General features: G+C 43.7%; 1 protein-coding gene across 6 annotated transcripts in view; it reads right to left on the minus strand.

The window, feature by feature from the left end:
* The window catches only part of smyd3 (SET and MYND domain containing 3), a 990,938-nt gene that overhangs the window by 68,483 nt on the left and 899,447 nt on the right, over positions 1-23,008 (minus strand). The gene's annotated exons all lie outside the window — the stretch shown is intronic.

The raw sequence follows: 23,008 nt of genomic DNA on the forward strand, positions 1-23,008 counted from the left end.
AGTTACTTGCAAACGTTTCATCACCACACGAGGAGACATCATCCGTGCGTCGTTAATTGTGGTGTATCCTCTGAATGCTTGGCCTTTATATATCAGTCGGCTGATTGGTTGCCATTTCAGAAACTCATTTGTGACATGCAGAGGAAATCTCATTGCTGATTGGTTGTGCAGGGAACTTCGTGCATTCTGGTATGGAAGTTTACCCACACAGGCTCATAAATAGGATCAGGGCCTACACGTCTGTTGACAGAACTGTTTGTGGAAGACCATACTCCTAGGAATCCTCTTGCATGCTGCATGTTTGCTCGTGCCAGGCATTTCACTGATGCTCAGTCAAACTTGTGCCCTCTTGATCTTCATGGGGAGAGACTAGGGAAGAGCTGGTCGTGCTGCTTTCCAGCCAGTTGACATTCAGGGATCCTTGTGGATGGCTGACGTAAAATTTTTCATGCAGTCCCTGCATTGGATTTTGTAGATCACATTGGTCTTGTCTAAGAGCTTGGTTCGATCTTTTGGTCTGCAGACTACACACCTCAACGCTGTTGTCAACTTCTGTTGATTGGTAAGTACATAAAGGCCAAGCACTAAGAGGGCACGTCACAATCAACAGCGCACTGATAATATCTTCTCGTATGGTGGTGAAACATCTGCAAATAAATTGCCAAGATTGGAGCACAACTCAACCCAAACATCAACCACCCAAGGTATACATCTTCTGAATTATTTCTGGTGAACAGAATTATACTGTTTTACAGCATAGAAACAGACCCTTCAGCCCACCAGGATGATACTAACCATCAGGCTTACGTATACTATTCCCATGTGCGTGTATTAATTCCATATCCTTCCATGCCCCACTCATTCAAGTACTTTAATAGATGCCTCTTAAATGTTCTCACTGTTCCTGCCTTCACCACGTCCTCTGGCAGCTCATTTCATATTCCAATTTCTCTTTGTGAAAACAATCGATCCCTCAAATCCCTTTTAAACCTCCAGTTTTATGGAGTCTTGCCTATCTGCCCTATGCCTCTCAGAACTTTATATTCTTCTACTCTGTCACCTCTCAGCCTCCTTCACTCCAGGGTAAACAGATTATCCTTTCTCTGCTTTCAACTCAAACCCTCTCATCCAGCAACACACTTTTTCTGCACCTTTTCCAGATAAATCACACCTTTCCTACAGTGCGGTTGGCCAGAACTGCACATAATGTTGTAAGTGTAGCCTAACCAGTGTTGTGAACAACTGCAACACCCCCCAGGTCCTGTGTTTAATGCCTTGGCTGATGCATTCCATATGATTTCTGTGATTTTCCACTCACAGAACCATGCAGATCATCCTGAACGAAATCTTGTCTTTCCAAATGCAAATTCCTGTCTCTCAGAATCCTTTCCAATAATATTCCCACTCTTAAGGTTATTTATTTATCAAGACACAGCACAGAACAGGCCCTTCCAACTCTTCAAACCGCGCCACCCAGCAACCCCCGATTTAACCCTAGCCTAATCACAATGACCAATTAACCTACCAAGGGAGGAAACTGGAACACCTGGAAGTAACCCTTGCAGCCACGGGGAGAATACACAAGCTTGTTACAGACAGGCTCACTGTCCTACAGTCCCTTGGCTTATCCCTGCAGCCCTTCTTACTGTAAATAAAGGCACAACTTTAGCTATCCTCCTGTCTTTGTGTACCTTACTCACAACTAATGGAGATACAGAGGTATCTGTCAGGGCTACGGCAATCAGCGAGATCTTGTGGTCTGTGTTCGCAGGACAGTCAAAGCTGCTGCGCAGGTTGACAGTTTTGTTCAGAAGTCATATGGAGTGTTGCCATTCATCAACTGTGGGATTGAGTTCAAGAGCTGTGAGGTAATGTTACAGTTATATAAGACCTTGGTCAGACCCCATTTGGAGTACTGTGTTCACTTCTGGTCTCCTCATTACAGGAAGGATGCAGATGCTATAGGAAGAGTGCAGAGGAGATTTACAAGGATGTTGCCTGGATTGGGGAGCATGCCTTATGAGAATAGGTTGAGTGAACTCGGCCTTTTCTCCTTGGAGCGACGGAGGATGAGAGGTGACCTATTAGAGGTGTATAAGATGATGAGAGGCATTGATTGTGTGGATATCCAGAGGCTTTTTCCCAGGGCTGAAATGGCTAAATGTAGGGGCATAGTTTTAAAGTGCTTGGAAGTAGGTACAGAGGGGATGTCAGGGGTAAGTTTTTCACAGACAGTGTGGTGGGTGTGTGGAATGCACTGCCAGGGATGGTGGCAGAAGTGGATACAATAGGATCTTTTAAGAGACTCTTAGACAGGCACATGAAGCTTAGAAAAATAGAGGGCTATGTGGTAGGGTAATTCTAGGAGTTTCCAGAGTAGGCTACATGGTCAGCATAACATTGTGGGCCGAAGGGCCTGTAACATGATGTAGATTTCTATGTTCTATGTTCAATCTCCTCCTTCGCTTCCCATACTTGCACAGATCCTGGGGAATTATGCAGCATTTTGTATTTAAAGACCTCTAACCTCTCCTCCTTTTTAATGCTAATGTGCAGCAGGATATAAAGATTTCTTTCCATGTACTCACTAACTTTCATGTCCTTCTCCATGATCAATACAGACAAGAGACAGACTGGCAAGTATGTGGCCATCTCTAAAACTTGGCTAAAGGATGGTTGCCATTGGGAGTTGAATGACCAAGGATATACGGTGTATCGAAAAGTTAGGTTAATCGGCAGAGGGGCTGGTGAGGCCCTGTGTATAAGAAATAATATTAACTCATTAGAAAGGGATGACATAGGATCAGAGTCTCCATGAGTTGAGTTAAGAAATGGCTAGGGTAAAAGGACCCAATAATTGCAGTTGTATACAGGCCTTCAAATAGCAGTTGGGATGTAGATTACAAATTACATCAGGAGATAGAAAAGGCATGTCAGAAGGGCAATGTCATGATAATCATTGGGGATTTTAGTATGAAAGTGGATTGGGAAAATCAGGCCAGTACTGGACCTCAAGAGAGAGAATTTGTAGAATGTCTAAGGGATGGTGTTTTAGAACAGTTTGTTGTTCGGCCCACTAGGGGGTCGGCTGTGCTGGACTGGGTGTTGTGCAATGATCCGGAGGTGATAAGAGAGCTTATGGTTAAGGAATCCTTAGGGAACAGTGATCACAATATGATCGTGTTCACTTTGAAACTTGAGAAGGAGAAATTCTACGGAGTTGGTATTTCAATGGAATTACAGTGGCATGAGAAGGGGACCGGCCAAAGTTGACTGGAAGGTGACACTAGCAGAAAGGACAGCAGAGCAGCAATGGCTGGAGTTTCTGCAAAAATGAGGGAAGTGCAAGACAGGTATATTCCAAATAAGAAGAAATTTTCGAATGGAAGAAGGACACCACCATGACTGACGGTAGTGAGGGAGAGGGCATACAAGGAAGCCGAAGCTAGTGGAGAGATAGAGGATTGGGAAGCTTTTATAAACTTACAGGAGGAAACTAAGAAGGTCATTAGGAAGGAAAAGATGAATTATGAAAGGAAGCTGGTGACTAATATCAAAAAAGATACTAAAAGCTTTTTTAAGTATATAAAGGGTAAAGAAGTATAGTGTAGATATAGGACCAATAGAAAATGACATTGGAGATATTGTAATGAGAGACGCAGAGATGGCAGAGGAACTGAATGTGTATTTTGCATCAGTCTTCACAGTGGAAGACATTGCAGTATACTGGGACATTCAAGAGTGTCAGGGAAGTGAAGTATGTACAGTGAAAATTACGACTGAGATGGTGCTCAGGAAGCTTAATGATCTGAGGGTGGATAAATCTCCTGGACCTGATGGAATGCATCCTTGGGTTCTGAAAGAAGTAGCTGGAGAGATTGAAGAGGCATTAACAAAGATCTTTCAAGAATTGATAGATTCTGGCATTGTACTGGATGACGGGAAAATTGCAAATTTTATTCTGCTATTTAAGAAGGGTGGGAAGTAGCAGAAAGGAAACTATAGACCTGTTAGCCTGACATCAGTGGTTGGGAAGTTGTTGGAATCGATTGTTAGGGATGAGATTACGGAATACCTGGAGACACATGATAAGATAGGCCAAAGCCAGAATAGTTCCCTGAAAGGAAAATCCTGCCTGACTCACCTACTGCAATCTTTTGAGGAAATTACAAGCAAGGTAGCCAAAGGAGATGCAGTAGATCTGGTGTACTTGGATTTTCAGCAGGCCTTTCACAAGGTGCCACACATGAGGCTGTTTAGCAAGATAAGAGCCCATGGAATTACAGGGGAGTCACTAGTATGGGTGGAGCATTGGCTGATTGGCAGAAAACAGACAATGGGAATAAAGGGATTCTATTCTGGCTGGCTGCCGGTTACCAGTGGAGTTTCACATGGGTCGTTGTTGGGACCGCTGTTTTTTATGATGATTGTCAATGATTTGGACTATAGGGTTAATGGAGTTGTGGCTAAATTTGCTGATAATACAAAGATAGGTGGAGGACTGGGTAGTGTTGAGGAAACAGAGAGCCTGCAGAGAGACTTAGATAGTTTAGGGGAATGGGCAAAGAAGAGGCAAATGAAATACAAATGTTGGAAATTGTATGGTCATGAACTTTGGCGGAAGAAATAAACAGGCAGACTGTTATTTAGATGGGGAGAGAATTCAAAATGCAGAGATGCGAAGGAACTTGGGAGTCCTGTGCAGGATATCCTAAAGGTTAACCTCCAGGTTGAGTCGGTGGTGAAGAAGGCGAATGTAATGTTGGCATTCATTTCTAGAGGTATAGAATATAACAGCAGTGATTTTGAAGCTCTATAAGGCACTCGTGAGACCACACTTGGAGTATTGTGTGCAGTTTTGGGATTCTTATTTTAGAAAGGATATACGGACATTGGAGAAGTTCAGAAAAGATTCACAACAATGATTCTGATTCCCAACTACCTTAAAATTATGCCTCTTATATTGGCATTAGGGTGCATGGAGTGTCGTGGGAGGGGTTGCATCTCTGGTGAAGAGGTTTGTTGTGTCTGTTCCGGAGCAGATCACTCAACTTTGGTCCCCAGCGGTCACTCAGCTCTCACCTGTGGTGCCAAGTAGCCATTTGCCTGCGACAGCAGCCACACTTTGATACAGCACTTCGATAGGTGGACTAAACTGAGTGAGGGTAGCTGGTGACCTCATACCCCAGTGAGATAGGGGCCTGCCTACCCTAGCATGCAATGTCAGCTCCAGCGGACTGGGCGGATGAGATCTACAGCCAGGGAGGTGGTGTTGCAATGCTGCTTGGCATGACAAGGCACAGAAGACGTCAAGGCCATCTACTGCAACCAAGAAAGACCCCAGTTTGTGTCGCTTGTCTGTACTACTGGACCTGGCATGTTGGAAACCCAACATGTATACAGTAAATAGTTAAAGTTTCATCTGTGCTTCATCATGAGACACTTACATCCAGTCTTGAATGGCTAGGAAGGTGGTTCTATAACACTCAGTGGAGAGTGAAGTACATGACAAAGCATGGAACACATCATAGTTATCATGCAACCAAGGAACTCCCCAGTTTGTGATGCTTATTTGTACCTCTGGATCCAGAATCCTGAGGTCGAGAGAGTGGAACTTTCCTAGTGCAATGACATTTCCACCTTTAGAAACCACACAGATCTCCTCTTATCGTTGGATGCAGTGTACAACCATTACCAATACCATATTAGCATTGCCACCCTGGGAAAAAGGCACTGTCTGACCACTCTATTTCTGTCTCTGTATCATCATATAGGCCTTTCATCCTCCTCCACTACATAGACAAAAGCCCTAGCTCACTCAACCTTTCTTTATAAGTCATGCACTCTAAAGCAGGAAGCATCCTGGTGAAGCACCTCTAAAGCTTCCACATCCTGTCTATAATGAAGTGGCCTCTGGTGACCCTGTAATCTCTGTTGTGGAGGCTGATGTCAGAACATCTTTCAGGAGGGTGAACCATCACTAGGTGCCAAGCCATGATGGTGTACCTGGCAGGGCACTGAAAATCTATGTCAACAAACTGGCAAGAGTGTTCGGAGCACTTTGTCAGAGGCCTTCTGAAAATCCAAGTACATCGCATCAACTGACTCTCCTGTGTCTATCCTGCTTGTTACTTCTTCAAAGAATTTCAACAGATTTTCCCCTTGAGGGAACCCTGTTGAATATTGTCTATTTTATCAGGTACCTCCAAGTACCCTGAGACCTCATTCTTCATAATTGACTCCAACATCTTCCCAACCCCTGGGGTCAGACCAGCTGGCCTATAATTTCCCTTCTTCTGCCTCTCTCCCTTCTTGAAGAGTGGAGTGGCATTTTGTAATTTTCCATTCTTCCGGAACCATTCCAGAATCTAGTGATCCTTGAAAGATCATTACTAATGCCTCCGCAATCTCTTCAGCCACCTCTTCCAGAACCCTGGGGTGTACACCATCTGGTCCAGGTAACTTATCTACCTTCAGACTTTTCAGTTTCCCAACAACCTTTTTCCTGGTATTGGCAATTTCACACACTTCATTACCCCGACACCTGGAACTTCCACCATACTGCTACTGTCTTCCACGGTGAAGACTAATGCAAAATACTAATTCAATTTGTTCACCATTTCCTTATTCAACTCGTCCCCATTACTACCTCTCAGCATCGCTTTCCAGTGTTCCGATAGCCGCTCTTGCTTCTCTCTTGCACTTCATGTATCTGAAGAAACTTTTGGTATGCTCTTTAACATTATTGACTAGCTTACTTTCATATTCCATCTTTACCTTCTTATTGACTTTTTAGTTGCTTTTTGTTGGTATTTAAAAGTTCCCCAGTCCTCTAACTTCCCACTAATTTTTGCTCTCTTACATGCCCTCTCTTTGGCTTTTATGTTGGCTTTGATTTCCCTTGTTAGCCATGGTTGTGTCATCTTGCCTTTACAACACTTCTTCCTCTTTGGGATGTATATGTCCTGTGCCTTCTGATTTGCTTCCAGAAATTATAACCGTTGTTGCTTTACCATCATCCCTGCCAGTGTTCTTTTCCAATTAGTTCTGGTCAGCTCCTCTCCCATGCCACTGTAATTTCCTATACTTCACTATAATACTGATACATCTGACTTTAGCTTCTCCTTCTCAAGTTTCAGAGCGAACTCGATCATTTTTAAGGTTCTTTTACCTTAAGCTCTATTCTGGTTCATTGCACAACACTCAATCCAGAACAGCTGATCCCCTAGTGGCCTCAACCATGAGCTACTCTAAAAAGCCTTCTTGTAGGCATTCTAGAAATACCCCCTCTTGGTAACCTGATTTTCCAAAACTATCTGCAGCTTGAAATCCCCAATGACTATGGTAACATTGCCCTTTTGGCATGCATCTTCTCTCTCCTATTGTAACTTCTAGACCACATCCTTACTGTTGTTAGGGGTCTCTATATAACTATCGTCAGTGTCTTTCTACTGTTGCAGTTCCTTAGCTTGATTCACAATGATTCAACACCTTCTGGCCCCTTGTCACTTCTTTCTAATGATTTAATTTAATTTTTTACCAACAGAGCCACACCACCCCCTCTGCCTTCCTGCCCATTCTTTCGACAGAATGTGTATCCTTGGACATTAAAGATCCCAGTTATAATCTTCTCCTCCACCACCAGATTTGTGAATGGATAGTGAACCCATGTACATTACCTCACTTCTTTTATCATTTTTCTTTCTTTGCATGTGTGTCTGTACATATATATCCCCAATTGTAATTCATAATTTCTTTCTTATGTATTCCAGTGTACTGCTGTCACAAAACAATATATTTCACAACATATGCCAGTGATATTAACTGATTCTACTTCTGATCCTCAAATGGAAAGGCAATATTTGAGGAATGACTCAGACATGTACTGACAAACACTTCCCAACCACCAGCAATACACTCAGTGCAACCCCTCAAGAGTCAGCGTTTTTAATGAGTTAATATGTTCTAAAAGCTTTTCTTGGCGGTAAAGGTCAGTCCCGTGGCAGTATGACGACACTTAGCTGATGATTACAATCATTATGGCAATGAGGAATTGAGAGAGCAAGTATAAAAACGTCGATAATATTTTTTAATATAATTGTCAAGGTATTATTAAAGGCTGGCCCATGCTTTGCTAATATCTTAACTAGTCAAATCTGGAAAGCACAATTCATCAGGGAAATCAGTGCATGGTAATTAGGCAAATTGTTTCTTCAAATGTACTTATTCAGGCAAACATATCACATTACTAATTATCTGGCTGAAATTCAAACAACCACAGCAGAGAGGGTTATATCTGCTAGTTTATCTCTTCCCGATTTCTGATTTTCATTCTTTCACCCTCGAATTTCCGTGCACAAGGAGTTCTGAACAAACTCTCCTAATGCAGTGCAGTCCTGCCATCACCATGATAAACACGCGCCCGTTCAACCGTGTTTCTCAGTTATCTGAAGCCATCATCCTTTCAATCATTTGAAGGAAAACTGTTTTCCTCCAGATAAAAACTTTCAGTGAAAGCCAAACAGAAACAATGGCGCTCCCTGGAAGTCTGAAATATTTCATTTCAAATTGGCCGGGGAGAAGCAATGTGCTATTTTATACCTTCTCCACTTATAGCCAAGAATCTTTTAAAGTCACCTCTCATCTTCCTTCACTCCAAAGAGAAAAGCCCTAAATAATTCAGCCTTTAGCTGGCCGATGGTATTGTGGCATGAGCACTGGATTTTGAGGTGAGTGGTCCTGGGTTCGAATCCAGCTGTCTCCTTGCACGCTTTCCATCCTTGCTGGGCTAGCAATCAGCCTCATAAAAACAGTGATATGGTATGGAAATGTCAAGACATATCGCCTGATGCACCACAAGGTGCGAAAAGGAATTACTACTACTACTACAAATTCAGCCTTTCTCATAACCCAAGCAGCATTCTGCTAAATCCTATTTGCAGCCTGTCTAAAGCTTCCACATCCTTCCAATAATGAGGTGACCGTAACTGAACACAATACTGCAAGTGTGGTCTAACCAGGGTCTAATGGAGCTGCAAGTTATCTTTCAGCTTTTAATCTCAACCCCTGGACTAATGAAGGCCAAAACACCATACCTTCTTAACCACCCTTTCAACATCTATGGACGTGGACGCCAAGGTCTCTCTGTTCCTCCACACTGCTAAGAATCCTGCCATTGACCCTGTTCTCTGCCTTCAAGTTCCACCTTCCAAACTGAATCACTTCACACCTTTCCCCAACTGAACTCCATCTGCTACTGAATACAAATAATTTTTAAAATATAAACAAGAAATGCTGGAGAAGCTCACCAGGTCAGGCAGCATCTGTGAAGGGAGAAGCAGAGATCATGTTTCTAAATATCTGTGCTGTCTGGATTTTGGTGCTCACATCTCTGGAGTGGAATTCAAGCTGTTGAGGGTCATGAATGTATGGTAAGGGGACTTTGAATGCAAATATGAGGCATCCCCAAATGGGGAAATGTCAGAAACTAAGCAGAATTTCTGAAATGTTTGCTGAAGGCAGCGGTTCCCAACCTGGTGTCCACGGACCCCTTACTTAATGGCAAGGGTCCATGACATTAAAAAGGTTGGGAGCCCCTGGCTTAGAGGCATTTAAAACCCATTGGGACAGTAGATAATATTAAAAAAAACAAAAGGAATGTAGAGGTTCGGTTAGGATGCGAGGAAGGAATTCCTCAGATGCACAAAGCCTTCATCAAACCCGACGTTTCACATTAGGTACTGTACACTGGGGGGAATGTCCTGGCGCAGGATTGGGCACAACACAGACTTACCAGGATGATAGTAGGGTTTTAAGGAAGCTGATGCAAAGGCAATCCTTTTGGGTGCAGTCCTTCATTGATTCTACTGTGCTTTGTGGTCTTACTGTGTATGCTCGCAAGAAAATGAATCTCAGTGTTGTATTTGGTGCCATATGTGTACTTTGATAATAAATTTACTTTGAACTTTGAATTCAGGTGCTCAGAAGGAAAAACAATACTTTATGTAACATAAAGGTATCAAAGGCAAAGAGAATCAGGATCAGGATCAAGGTTATTACTACCGACACAATGTTGTAAAATTTGTTACAAAGAACTGTGCAAAAGAAGAAAAGTGGGATAGTGTTCATGGGTTCTTGGATTGCTCAGAAAACTGACAAGAAGTTGTTCCTAAAGCAATGCATGTGGGTCCTCAGGCTCCACCTCTTCCCCAATGTGCGCCAGAACTCAAAGATGGTATGGTCAACTTAAATGACAATGAGGCTCTGACTTCTTGTCCAACTAAGATGAATACTGACCAGGTTTCGATCACTTTGGCAGTGAACTACAGGGCACAATCAGGATGTAATCACAAAAGTTCATGCAGGTTCTCCAGTCCTGATGAAGTGTCTCAGCTGAAGTATCGATTCCTTTCCATGGATGCTGCCAGACCTGCTGAGCTCCCCCAGCATTTTGCGCATGTCACTGGCTGGGTATTTCTGTTTTTATTTCCTGGTCGTGGTTCGGAGGCTTGCGTGCCTCAATGACCCAGAGACCTATATCGTCTGGATTCAGGGCTTTATGCCTTGGCACTTGGAAGGGTCACCCATGCCAAACAGGTGAAAGGGTAGAGGGCAGACTAAGAGTGGTCCGCCAGTCCTCCAGGTTTGGGGGTTCAGCTCAGCGCTAACAACCCTGATTGGTAAAAACAAAATCGTTATGGAAACAGCAATGAAGAATCTTTCTAAATCTGAGTGTGACACTATTCCTAAGTCTCTGCCCGGGACTTGCATGACTGACAGTAGTGAAAACTAAAGGAAACTACTGACATGATGGAGGAAGGCCTGAACACCACCAGAGATGGAGGACTTGCATTGCTGCCCGAAACGCCAGGTGCGTAACAGGCGGTAAGATGCTGCCTGACCTGCTGAGCTCCTCCAGTATTTTGAGTGTGTTATAATCAGGATTCTGTCAGAACACTCAGGACACTCGGCACCATCCAGGGCAAAGCAGCCAGCTTGGGTGACCTGCCATCAATAACCGAAGACATTGACACCTGAAAGCTCTGTGAGCATCTGCAGCCCGTTATTTCTTCAACGGCTCACAACTTCTGCTGCCGTCAGCCAGGGCCCCATCACTTCCCTCCCACAGACCCAGAGCAGAGGGGGCATGGGAGCACCACCTGGAATCCCATTCCCAATCACACCCACCTCCCCCGGCCCCACGCACCAGCTGCCCTTCATCGGGGCTGGGGGTAAATCCTGGAATTGTCTCTCTCTGTCTCCACGCAGACTGCTGCGCTTCAAGAATTTGCTTCAGTGGGATCGCCAGCCTTACCTTCCACAAGGGAATTAAACTGCCTTCAGCATTACGCAGCAAAACAGTTTTTGAAGGGAAGACATTTGCTGGACAGAATACACCAGACTGAAATGTTCCGAATAGTGTCTCATGCTGATACTTAACATCAGCAATTCATGACGTGTGGCCTGATCTGATCACATTGGCATGGTTCTGTATTATTGATTTATTTATTGAGATACAGCACAAAGTAGGCCCTTCCGGCCCTTCGAGCCCAGTTGCCCAGAGACATGCAATTTAATTCTAGCCTAATCACGGGACAACTTACAATGAATTAACCTACCGACCGGTACGTCTCTCAGCTGTGGGAGGAATCCGGAGCAACTCACGCAGTCACAGGAAGAACGTACAAACACCTTTGAGGCAGCGGCAGGAATTGAACCCAGGCCACTGGTACTGTGAAGGGTTGTGTTAACCACTACACCACCGTGCTTCCCAATACTGGCCATCAAAACATGGAGGCCCCTTTGCGAACTCCCACAGCCCCCAGTGACCCTGCGATTTAAGTCTCTGAGGCTGATGTGAGGGCATCTTTCAGGAGGACAAAGCCATGGAAAGCATCCGGTCCAGCCGGGATACATGGCCGATTACTGAAGAACTCTGCTGCTCCACTGACTGGAGTGTTCACTGAGATCTTCAAAGTCTCACCTTGAGGTACTCACCTGCATCAAGCAGGCTTCGGTTATACCGTGCTTAAGAAGAACGTGGTAACCTGTCTCAGTTACTATCATCCAGTCGCATTTTCATCCACTGCGATGAAGAGCTTTGGGAGGGTGGTGATGAAGCATATCAGCTCCTGCCTGAGAAGCGACTTGGATCAACTCCAAGTTGCCTACTGGAGCAACAGGTCCACAGCAGATGCCTTTTCATCGGCTCTTCACTCAGCCCTGGAGCAGCTAGCCAGTCAAGATGCATACATCAGACTGCTCCTCATTCACTACAGCTTACATTCAATAGTATCATCCTCTCAAAACTAATAGATAACCTCCAAGACCTTGGCCTCAATACCTCCTTGTGCAACTGGATCCTCGATTTCCTCACTTGCGGACCCCAGTCGGTTTGGATTGGCAACAACATCTTCTCCACGGTCACTATCAGCACAGGGTCACTGCAGGGCTGTGTGCTTACCCCCCGCTCTACTCTCTATATACTTGTTACTGTGAGGCTACGCACAGTGCCACTGCCGTATTTAAGTCTGCTGGACACTTCTGTTGCTGGCTGAATCAAAGGTGATGATGAATCTGCATAGTGAGGGTGATTGAAAATGTGGCTGAGGGGTGCCTCAGCAAACAACATCTTGCTCAGTGGCAGCAAGACCAAGGAGCTGATTATTGACTTCAGGAGGATCAGACAGGCGCTTGTATACAAGATACACTGCGAATGGCAAAAACTCCAGATTAGGTCACTGAATCTGCTCCAATGTTTCCTCACAACATTAACACAGCCCTAAACTTTTGATATTTTCATATAGAGTAGCCGCTTGATTCGGTGCATCTGTACATCTGCTCACTAATGCAAATATTTACTCAACCTCAATGCACAAAATGCACTCAATACACAAAAGCATATAGACATGGTCAAGAGGTCCATTTCTTCTTCAGATCAAACATCAGAATATGGAAGAAATGTGGTCTAAGTGACTTTGACTGTGGAACGATTGCTTGTGCCAGAATGGGTGGTTTGAGTAGCTCAGAAGCTGCCGATCTCCTGGGATTTTCACCCACAACAGTCTCTCTACGGTTTACAGTGAATGGTGCAAGGAACAAAAAAAATCCAGCGAGAGGCAGTTCTGGGGGCAAAAACTTATAGGCACCAATCTCCCCAGCGTCGAAGGCATCTTCAAAGCCGATGTCTCAAAAAGGCGGCGTCGATCATTAAGGATCCCTATTACCCAGGGCATGCCCTCTTCTCAGTGCTACCATCAAGGATGAGAGACAGGAGCCTGAAGACACAAACCCAATATTTTAGGAGCTGCTTTTTCTCTTCTGTCATCAGATTTCTGAACAGACAGTGAACCTATGAACACTATTTTACTGTTTTCTTTTCCTCTCTTTTTGCACTACTTATTTAATTTAACTTTTTACACAATATATATTTCTCATTGAAATATATAATTTTTTGTTCTGTATTTCGCTGTATTGCTGCCAGAAAACGAGCAACTTCACAACGTAGACCAGTGATATTAAACCTGATTCTGATTCTGAGGTTACTGGAGAATGGCCGAGAGGTTCAAGCTGACAGGAAGGCGACAGTAACTCAAATCACCACGTGTTACAACAGCAGAAGAGCATCTCTGAATGCACAACACATTGAACCTTGAAGTGAATGGTCTATCACAGCAGAAGACCACAGAATTTCTAAACATTATATAGCCTCTGACCTAATGACTGTTATGATATAGAGAAGCATAACCAGATCCATTGCCACTTCAGAGACACCTGACTTGATAAAGCTAAGTTACAATTGCCTGGGGAGATCTCCATACACAGACTAACATTCAGCGTCCACTTTATTAGGTACAGGAGGTACCTAATTAAGTGGCCACTGAGTGTGTTACATATTGTCCGTGTGTGTAAGAGAGAGAAGGAGAGAAAGGTGGAGTGAGGGCAAAAGAGGAGAAATAGAATTTGAATGTCAAATGCTGTCACAGGGAAAAAGTAGTTTTTTATATAGTCCCAGGGGTTTGAGGTTAACTCACAGAACTGCAGATGCAGGGTTTAATGAACACTTCAATGTCAATAGTGAGCAGTTGGAAGGAATGCCAGGCAGCCAGCGGATTCCTGAGGTAGCAGCGGCTGAGGCGTTTGATATTTTTAAATCATTTAGCTTAATTTCCCTTTGAGGTAATTCACTGAGGGCTGTTAATAGCTTGAGGCAAGTCGTCCAAGAAAGTTGCCAAGCACAACACTAAATCTGACTGTTCAAGGAGATGGCTGAAGGCTCGATTCCTAATCTGTTCAGTCAGTCATTAAACATAAACTGAGGCTTTGTGTATTTGGGCTGGTTTTAATTCTGGATGAAAGCCATGCTTAGGAAAGATTGGAAGAATGGAAACAGATTTTAACTATTCATAAAATCATAACACATAGGGACATAATTTGGCCATTCAGCCCATTGAATTTCCTCCACCATTCCACCATGGCTGGTTTATTATGCATCGCAATCACATTCTCCTCCCTTCTCCCCATAACCACTGATGCCCTGACTAATCAAGCACCTATCAACCTCCACTTTAAATGTACTCAATGACTAGGCCAACTCATTTTTCCTTAGGACCTTAATCCTATTGCAATGTAACCTGGATCCCAGGAAGCTCTGACACCGTCTGTAGTCCTAAATGCAAACATCTAGGAGACCACATTGAGGGGCTGCTGCCTTTGTTAAACTAAAGTGCTTTACAATGCTTTACAGCACCAACAATCACCGATTGAGGTTGAATTCCTGCTGCGTCTGTAAGAAGTTTGTATGTTCGCCCCTTGGTCGAGTGGGCTTCCTCCCACATTCCAAAGATGTACAGTTGGGGTTACTGAGATGTGCTCATGCTATGTTGGCTCAGGAAGCATGACAACATTTTTTGGGCTACCCCAGTATAATCCTTGGACTGTGTTGGTCGTTGATGCGAACTGCAATGTTTCGATGTCCTTCTGAAGTGTTCTCTTGCATTTCTCAAACTCATCAAGAACCTCATTTGTTCCAGCTTGCCTAAACCTGCCATGCACCTCCTTCTTGTTCTTAACCAGGCCTCAATACCGTAGTTCTCTATTATCCTTGCCTTTTATTCTGACAGGAATGTACAAACTTTGTACTCTCAAAGTTTCACTTTTGAAGGCCACCCACTTACCAAATCTTCCTTTGCCAGAAAACAACCTGTCCAAATCCACATTTGCCAGATCCCATCTGATAACATCAAAATTGGCCTATCCCCAATTTAGAAACTCAGCCTAAGGTCCAGACCAATCCTTTTCCATAATTACCTTGAAAGTAATGGTACTGTGAGCACTAGTGCTCCCCTACTCAAACATCTGTCAACTTCCCTGCCTCATTCCCTAATAAGAGATGAAATGGCATCTGCTGTTGTCCTGCTGTGTCAGTAGGCAGCATCTCTGATCCTGAGGAACTTCTTAAGAAGTAATCCTTTGTGACTTTTTATAAGAGATGTGAAAGGTTGGCATAAGTGCACATCATTATCAGGGTTGTTCATTTACTAGACTCATCTATATAGCTAGAGTGCCTAAGACTTTTGCACAATATTTTATTTGTCAACGTGGAGTTAAGAGCGAGTTTGTAAAGGATGTTGAGGATGGTGAGGGTGGAGTGCCGTGGGAGGGGTGCAGAGAAGAAGTGCAGACACACCCAGCCCTGAGACACCAGTCAAGGTAATTTGATTCCAAACAAATGGTTTATTGATCATTACAGAATGTCTCGCTGGTGTTTCCCACTCCCTCCCCTCTCCATTCCTCTTTTCCCAGCCATGATTCTCCTCTCCCTACCTCTTCCCACTCTCAGTCCACATTAGAGACCCAGATCAGAATCAGGTTTATCATCACTCACATATGTCATGAAATTTGATATTTTGCAACAGCAGCAGTACAGTGCAATGCATAAAATTACTGCAGTACTCTGAAAAAGCCCAAGGCACCCTACTATATATATCGTATGTGCCTAAGAATTTTGCACAGAACTGTACTTTGAACTTTGAATTACTAGCGTGCTACTTCTGTGGGTACATACTAAAAGGCACAAGAGATTCTGCAGATGCTGGAAATCCAGAAAGACACAGACAAAACTAGGATGTTATCTGGGTTTCAGCACTTAAGTTACAGAGAAAGGTTGAACAAGTTAGGTCTCTATTCATTGGAGCATAGAAGGTTGAGGGGGGATTTGATCAAGGTATTTAAAATTTTGAGAGGGATAGATAGAGTTGACGTGAATAGGCTGTTTCCATTGAGAGTAAGGGAGTTTCAAACGAGAGGACATGATTTGAGAGTTAGGGGGCAAAAGTTTAAGGGAAACACGAGGGGATATTTCTTTACTCAGAGAGTGATAGCTGTGTGGAATGAGCTTCCTGTAGAAGTAGTAGAGGCCAGTTCAGTTGTGTCATTTAAGGTAAAATTGGATAGGTATATGGACAGGAAAGGAGTGGAGGGTTATGGGCTGAGTGCGGGTAGGTGGGACTAGGTGAGATTAAGAGTTCGGCACGGACTAGGAGGGCCGAGATGGCCTGTTTCTGTGCTGTGATTGTTATATGGTTAAAATGCTGGAGGAACTCAGCTGGTCGGGCAGCGTCTATGGAGAGGAATAAGTCATGATAAACGGTCTCAACCTGAAGTGTCAATTCTTTATTCTTTTCCATGGACACTACCTGACCGTTGCATTTTGTGTGTGTTACCAAAAGACACCGATGAACGGTCTCTGCCTGAAATGTTGACTGTTTGTTCTGCCTGACTAGCTGAGTTTCTCTTGCATTTTGTCCGGGTATTGAGCTATCAGCGTGTGGTTTTATTTAGGGTTTGATACAGTATTAGATCCTTTTTAAGCTGAACCTCCCACCTGTTGGGACACTGATGGGCCCACACCAAGTGTCTATTTGTGCATTTTGGGAACGTGGATAGTTGTAACTGTGGCTGCTCAGAAAACCCTCAAATCCACGCTTTGACCATGTTTCCCCGATGCTCAGCAGAACATTTCAAAGGAATGATTCAATTTAACCAGTGTATCATTGCAACTGCAGCTAAGAAAACACAGATGTGGAAGAAATGTCTTCCTCCAGTCATGTTCTTCTGAGTTCATAAATTTAAAATAAAAACCTTACTGACATGCAAAATTATTTCTTCCATCTCAGCTTTCATTGTAAAAACAAGATACAATTAAAGGACTTGTAAGAGGACATGAGGCTCAGTTTCTGGGGCCGTAAAGCAGACACAGTCATTGTGTTTAAGAGGGATTAAAACATGCAGGGGTTGAAGTAATATGGATCGTGTGCAGGCCAGACGGGACAAACGGTGGAAACCCGCACTAAGACACAGGAGCTGTATCTGTTTGGGTTAACCAGAGAAATAGGCAGGAGCAGAACACTGCATTCGCAACGGTCATTGCACAAAACTACCATGCTGCACTAGTGGCTTTTGAGACCACCTGGAAAATGAAGCAATTGAAATAGAACTAGAGGAAAAGCATTTTAACAAAGGCAAAGGTCTCCATCTAAATAAGAACTGGAATTTGATTACAAACAAGGTGGGAGTGTGGAAACGTGATTGGATGAGGACTAACCAATCAGGAAGGACGGATTACGGGGGTATAAGACATGTCCAGGTATCACCCCTGATGAAGATGGTAGAGCTTGTCATTAGAACGTCAGTTATAATTGATACCTGGAAGTTGGAGAAGTGCTTATTTTGGCATTAAGGTCGACACAGCTGTGGTGTGTGGAATGATCTGTCTGTGCCTGTATTTTGTTCTTGTGCATCACCCCAATACCTGCACACTGAACTCTGGAATTCCAGCCATTCACTTCTTTGCTTTTGTGACAGAGAGCGCTTGGTTAACGCACTCCTTACACAAACGTTGCCTTGCCATTCTGCTGTCACTGTGCTGAGTGTATGCACGTCCATGTCTTCCCCAGCATAGTCTAATAATGGGTTGGTTTGCTCAGATCGGCTTTATTCTGCTTTTCCCTCCACACACAGCAAAATATTCCACTTCTTTAGTAATGGGGAGGTATGAATGTGTACATATTGCTTGTTTACTGTATTTAAGGTAGATACTTCTGTTTATTTTGTAATATGATTGTAATTACATTGTAGGGTGCATTCACGTGCAGTCCTAAGTTAAGATGGAATGTCCCGGTGCCAAATAAACATGGCTCATTGCTCTTTGTGGGAGGGAGATCAGGACTGCCAGGAGTTCACACTGGACAAAATAGTACACAGCTATTATTGTACCTTCTGGTAGACATCTCTTTGTAAATATTGGCAGTTTTCTTTTTGTTAATTTTTCTAAGTTTGATTTTCGATGAACTTAATAAACACCCTTGTGATGTAGTGGTAAGTGACTCCAGCCATTTTTGTCTTTGTTCACGGCTCCCACCCGTCTCCATGTAAAATGCTCCCAAAATCTCTCTCTCTGACCAATGGCTTTCCTGTTCTGGTATTTCTGGTATCTATGAGACTGGGTGTCAAGTTTTGTTTAACCATGCCCCTTGGAGATATTTGTTTCATGTTAAAGGTGACATATAATGCTGTTAAATAATGAATTGCTTCTTATGGCCATGAGTTTCCGCAGTGCTATCTATCATTCCTGATCATTGTGATTGTCTCAAGCAATGTGTGGCTGAGATCCAAAGTTGCCCGAAGGCATTGATACCAAAAGAAAAGCTGGAAATGGGAATGCTGGAGGGGTTCAAGGACAGGAGCTGGAAATGCTCAAAGGAGCAAATTATTCTAGTAGCCAACATTTCAAGCTGAGACCCTTCATCAGGAATGGGGCCCCCATTCCTGATGAAGGGTCTCGGCCCGAAACGTTGGCTGCTCTTTTCTCACGGATACTGCCTGACCTGCTGAGTTCTTCCAGCGTTGTGTACGTATTCTTTGATCCACAGCATCTGCAGTTGTATTTTTGAGCAAATTATTCTAATGCATACAGCAGATAGTCAGCTGGCCATGTGGACAAGTGCTGACTTCAGAGAAGTACAATGACACAGCGACCTGGGTTCCATGCTGACCTCCAGCATGCAACGCTCACATCCTATCTGTGGCCATATAGATTTCCTCTGAAATGAACTGATTTCTCTGACTGCCAGTAACTTTCCCCCTCCACCTCCCACTTCTTCCATTCCCCACTCTGGCTCCCCTCTTACCTCTTCTCTTTCCTCTCACCTGCCTATCATCTCACTCTGGTGCCCCTCCTCCTTCCCTTTCTCCCCTGGACTACTCTCCTCTCCTATCAGATTCCTCTTTCTTCAGCCCTTTATATCTTCCACCTATCACCTCCCAGCTGCTCACTTCATTTGCCCCTTGCCCACACACCTGGCATCACTAATCACCTTCTAGTCTGTAATCCTTCCACTTCCCTCTTCCTTTCCAGTCCTGAGGAAGGGTATTGTCCCAAAATATCGCATGTTTATCCATTTCCCTGGATGCTGCCTGAACTGCTGAGTCCATCGAGCATTCTGCATGTGGTTCCCTCCCACACCTAAAGACATGCAGGTTGGCAAGTTAATTGACCTCTGTAAATGACTGCAAGGGTGTAGGAGAGTGATAGAATCTGAGTGGGGTTAATAAAAATTGGGAAAATACATAAACCTAAGAGATACTGCTTAAGAAGGCCTATGGCATGTTGGCCATCAGTAGTTGGGGTGTTGAGTTCATGAGCGGTGAGGTAATGTTGCAGGACTATAAAATCCAACAGCCTTCACCAGCTCAGCACCTCACTTCCAACTGCTTTTCATGGCAGCCGGTTTCACCGGACACTTTTCTACTTCTTTGGGATTGTGAAGGAACTGGGGGATCTTGGAGTCCCCATCCACAGATCCCTCAAAGTTGCCATGCAAGTTGATAGGGTTGTTCAGAAGACGCAAGGTGTGTTGGCCTTCATTAGCTGACACATTGAGTTCAAGAGCCTGTGAGGTAATGTAGCTTAAAAGGTAGGCACAATATCATGGGCTGAAGGACCTGTACTGAACTGTAATGTTCCATGTTTTATGCTGGAAATCTTGAGCAACACACATAAAGTGAGTGTTTGATGGATGATAAGGACCCTTACAGTTCAAGAGCCTGTAGCCATTCTACATGGCTCTATGACTCTCTTGACTAAATTCCCCTTACCTATGTAATTAAGCAGCTCTGATAACACTTTTATCACCAATCTCTTGTGTTCTGAACACAGTGTGTATAAAATAATGTTGTGCAGACTCATTACAACAACGTTGTGCAGTTACAGTTCACTTTTACCATAATACAGAGTACCAGACCACAAATAGAGACGGTGTCAAAGAAAGTGAGATTAGAGCAGGTTTGATCAAAGAGGCAGGCTTCTAGTGCCTCCTTTATGAGAGGGAGGTGGAGAGTTAAGGATGGAGCAGCAGACTCTGTTGTAAGAAAATCACTTCAGTCGGGGCAGTAAAATGGATGTAATAAAAACTGACACCTGTTACATGCAAACTTCAACATTTTAGCTTCATGTCACCATTATCATCTTGCGCTGCCAGCTAAAATTTACAAAAAAAGTCAGACTTTTCCTACTGTTAATTATCATTTGTCTCCCCAAATCACCCCTACTTTCATCCTTCTGCATTCCACCTATGTGTCAGACAGTAAGGAGCCAACAACACCTCCCCAGTATGACATTCGGGCAACACTCTGGGAATCTTCAGGAGTTTTATGATCAGCAATGCAGTTAAGACGCATCGCAGCACTAACGCCACAGGAGAGGGGGCAAGCCAAGTCTAAATGTCACTCAGTCGTCTAAGTGCACAATACAGAGTGGTAAATTGCTAACACTCCCCACCTGGAATTTCCTAACCCTCTACCCACAATGCCTTTCATTTCTTCTACCAAAGTTCATGACCATACACTTCCCGACACTGTATTCCATCTGCCATTTCTTTGCCTATTCTCCTAATCTAAGTCTTTCTGTAAACTCTCTACTTCCTCAACACTATCTACTCCTCCACTTACCTTCAAATCATCCGCAAACTTTCCAACACAGCTATCATTTCCATCATCCAAATCATTGACATATAATGTAATATCAAGCAATCCCAACAAAGATCCCTGTGGAACACCACTAGTCACTGGCAGTCAACTAGAAAAGGCTCACTTTATTCCAACTGTTTGGTTTCTGACAATCAGCCACTGTTTTATCCATGCTAGAATCTTTCCTGTAATACTTTTCTGAAAATCCAAGTACTCAACATCCACTGTATAATATCCTCCTTTGCCCGGCAAGAGGAAGCCGTGCTAAATATGGCCTGTGTTATCATGTGCCTCCAATTAACCCAAAAACTACATCCTTAACAATCAACTCCAATGTCTTCCCAACTACTGAGGTCAGACTAACTGGCCTACAATTTTCTTTCTTCTGCCTCTCTCCTTTCTTGAAGAGTGGAGCGCTATTTACAATTTTCCAGTCTTCCAGAACCATTTCAGAATCTAGTGATTCTTGAAAGATCGTTACTAATGCCTCTGCAATCTCTTCAGCCACCTCTTTCAGAATCCTGGGGTGCACTCCATCTGGTCCGGGTGACTTAACTACCTTCGGGACTTTCTGTTTCCCAAGAGTCTTCTCCTTATTAATGGTAATTTCACGCACTTCTGACCCCTGACATTCTGGAACTTCCATCATACTGCTAGTGTCTTCTACGTCAAAGAATACAGGGAAAAGGCTGGAGAATGGGGTTGAGAGGGATGATAAATCAGCTATGGTGGAATAGTGGAGCAGACTTGAAGGGCCAAATGGCCTAATTCTGCTCCTATATCTTAAGGTCTACCAGAGGATTCTCAGCATCTCCTCGTAACTGACGGCAATGCTTGCCAGCTCCAGAAATGAACAAGGTGTCACTTCATAATGGAAGGCAATGCCTGTCATCTCCAGAAACTGGGGCAGCACAGTAGCATAGTGGTTAGCACAATGCTTCACAGTACCACTGACCCAGGTTCAATTCCCGCCACTGCCTGGACGGAATTTGAACATTCTCCTCGTGACCACGTGTAACGGTCCTGTGATTAAATCGAAGGGTTGCTGGGTGGTGCTGTCGGAGGGCTGGAAGAGCCTATCCTGCACTGTATCTCAGTCTGAGATGGAGATAGAAGTCCAAGTCCCAAATGAAAACAACAGCTAATCCAGAAGTTTAACAGGTGTTTTCTGCACACCGCAGGGTCTGGTAGAAAGCAGAGGGACGTGTGGCCTCAGAACCCATCTCTAAGTCAGGCTTATTGTTTATGCAGACAGCATAAGAAGTGTTGGCACTGTCCCAACAACCAAGAGCTGAGGAACCTTTTCCTCTGCCGGGAGCCCAGAACTGAGAGACAGGAGCTGACTTGTTCAGGGCTGACATAAGGAAGAACTTCTCAGCACCAAGAGTGGTGAAAATCTGGAAGTATCTTTCCCAGAAAGCTCCAGAGCCTGAAGTAATCTGAACATTTCTAAATAAACACCAATAGACTTTTACTAATCAAGGGTTTTAAGGGATAAGGGAAGCAAATGAAATTTGGATACAGATTAGTGAGATCTAATTGAATAATGAGACAGCCCAAGGGAATGATAACTTCCTTGCTCTTGCTGAAATAATTTCTGAGAAACACCATGGCACATTTTTTACTATGAATGAAACTGAAAAGTTAACAAGTGTAAATGCAGCAGAAGAGTTACCAAATATTTTTCAGACAATATACAGTCTTATCATCGCCATTCTATTAACCAACAACACCGGGACCATAGAAAGCTGTGAGTATTTTGGAGGACATCCCCCATTATTAGCAGTCAACAGTTACCTTAGACTAACCACTAGAAGGAACGAGACACGATTCCAGTTAAATACATGAAGATGTATCATAGCATTAGAGAGTTTCGATAAAATAGACTCCGTAGAAATAATAAACAAGGAAACTCAGATTTCACATGGGATTGCACCCCAGATGGTTGCATTCTGATGCTTCTAATGTACACACATATATA

Source organism: Hypanus sabinus, chromosome 12 (genome assembly GCF_030144855.1).
Source record: "Hypanus sabinus isolate sHypSab1 chromosome 12, sHypSab1.hap1, whole genome shotgun sequence".
Taxonomy (NCBI): domain Eukaryota; kingdom Metazoa; phylum Chordata; class Chondrichthyes; order Myliobatiformes; family Dasyatidae; genus Hypanus; species Hypanus sabinus.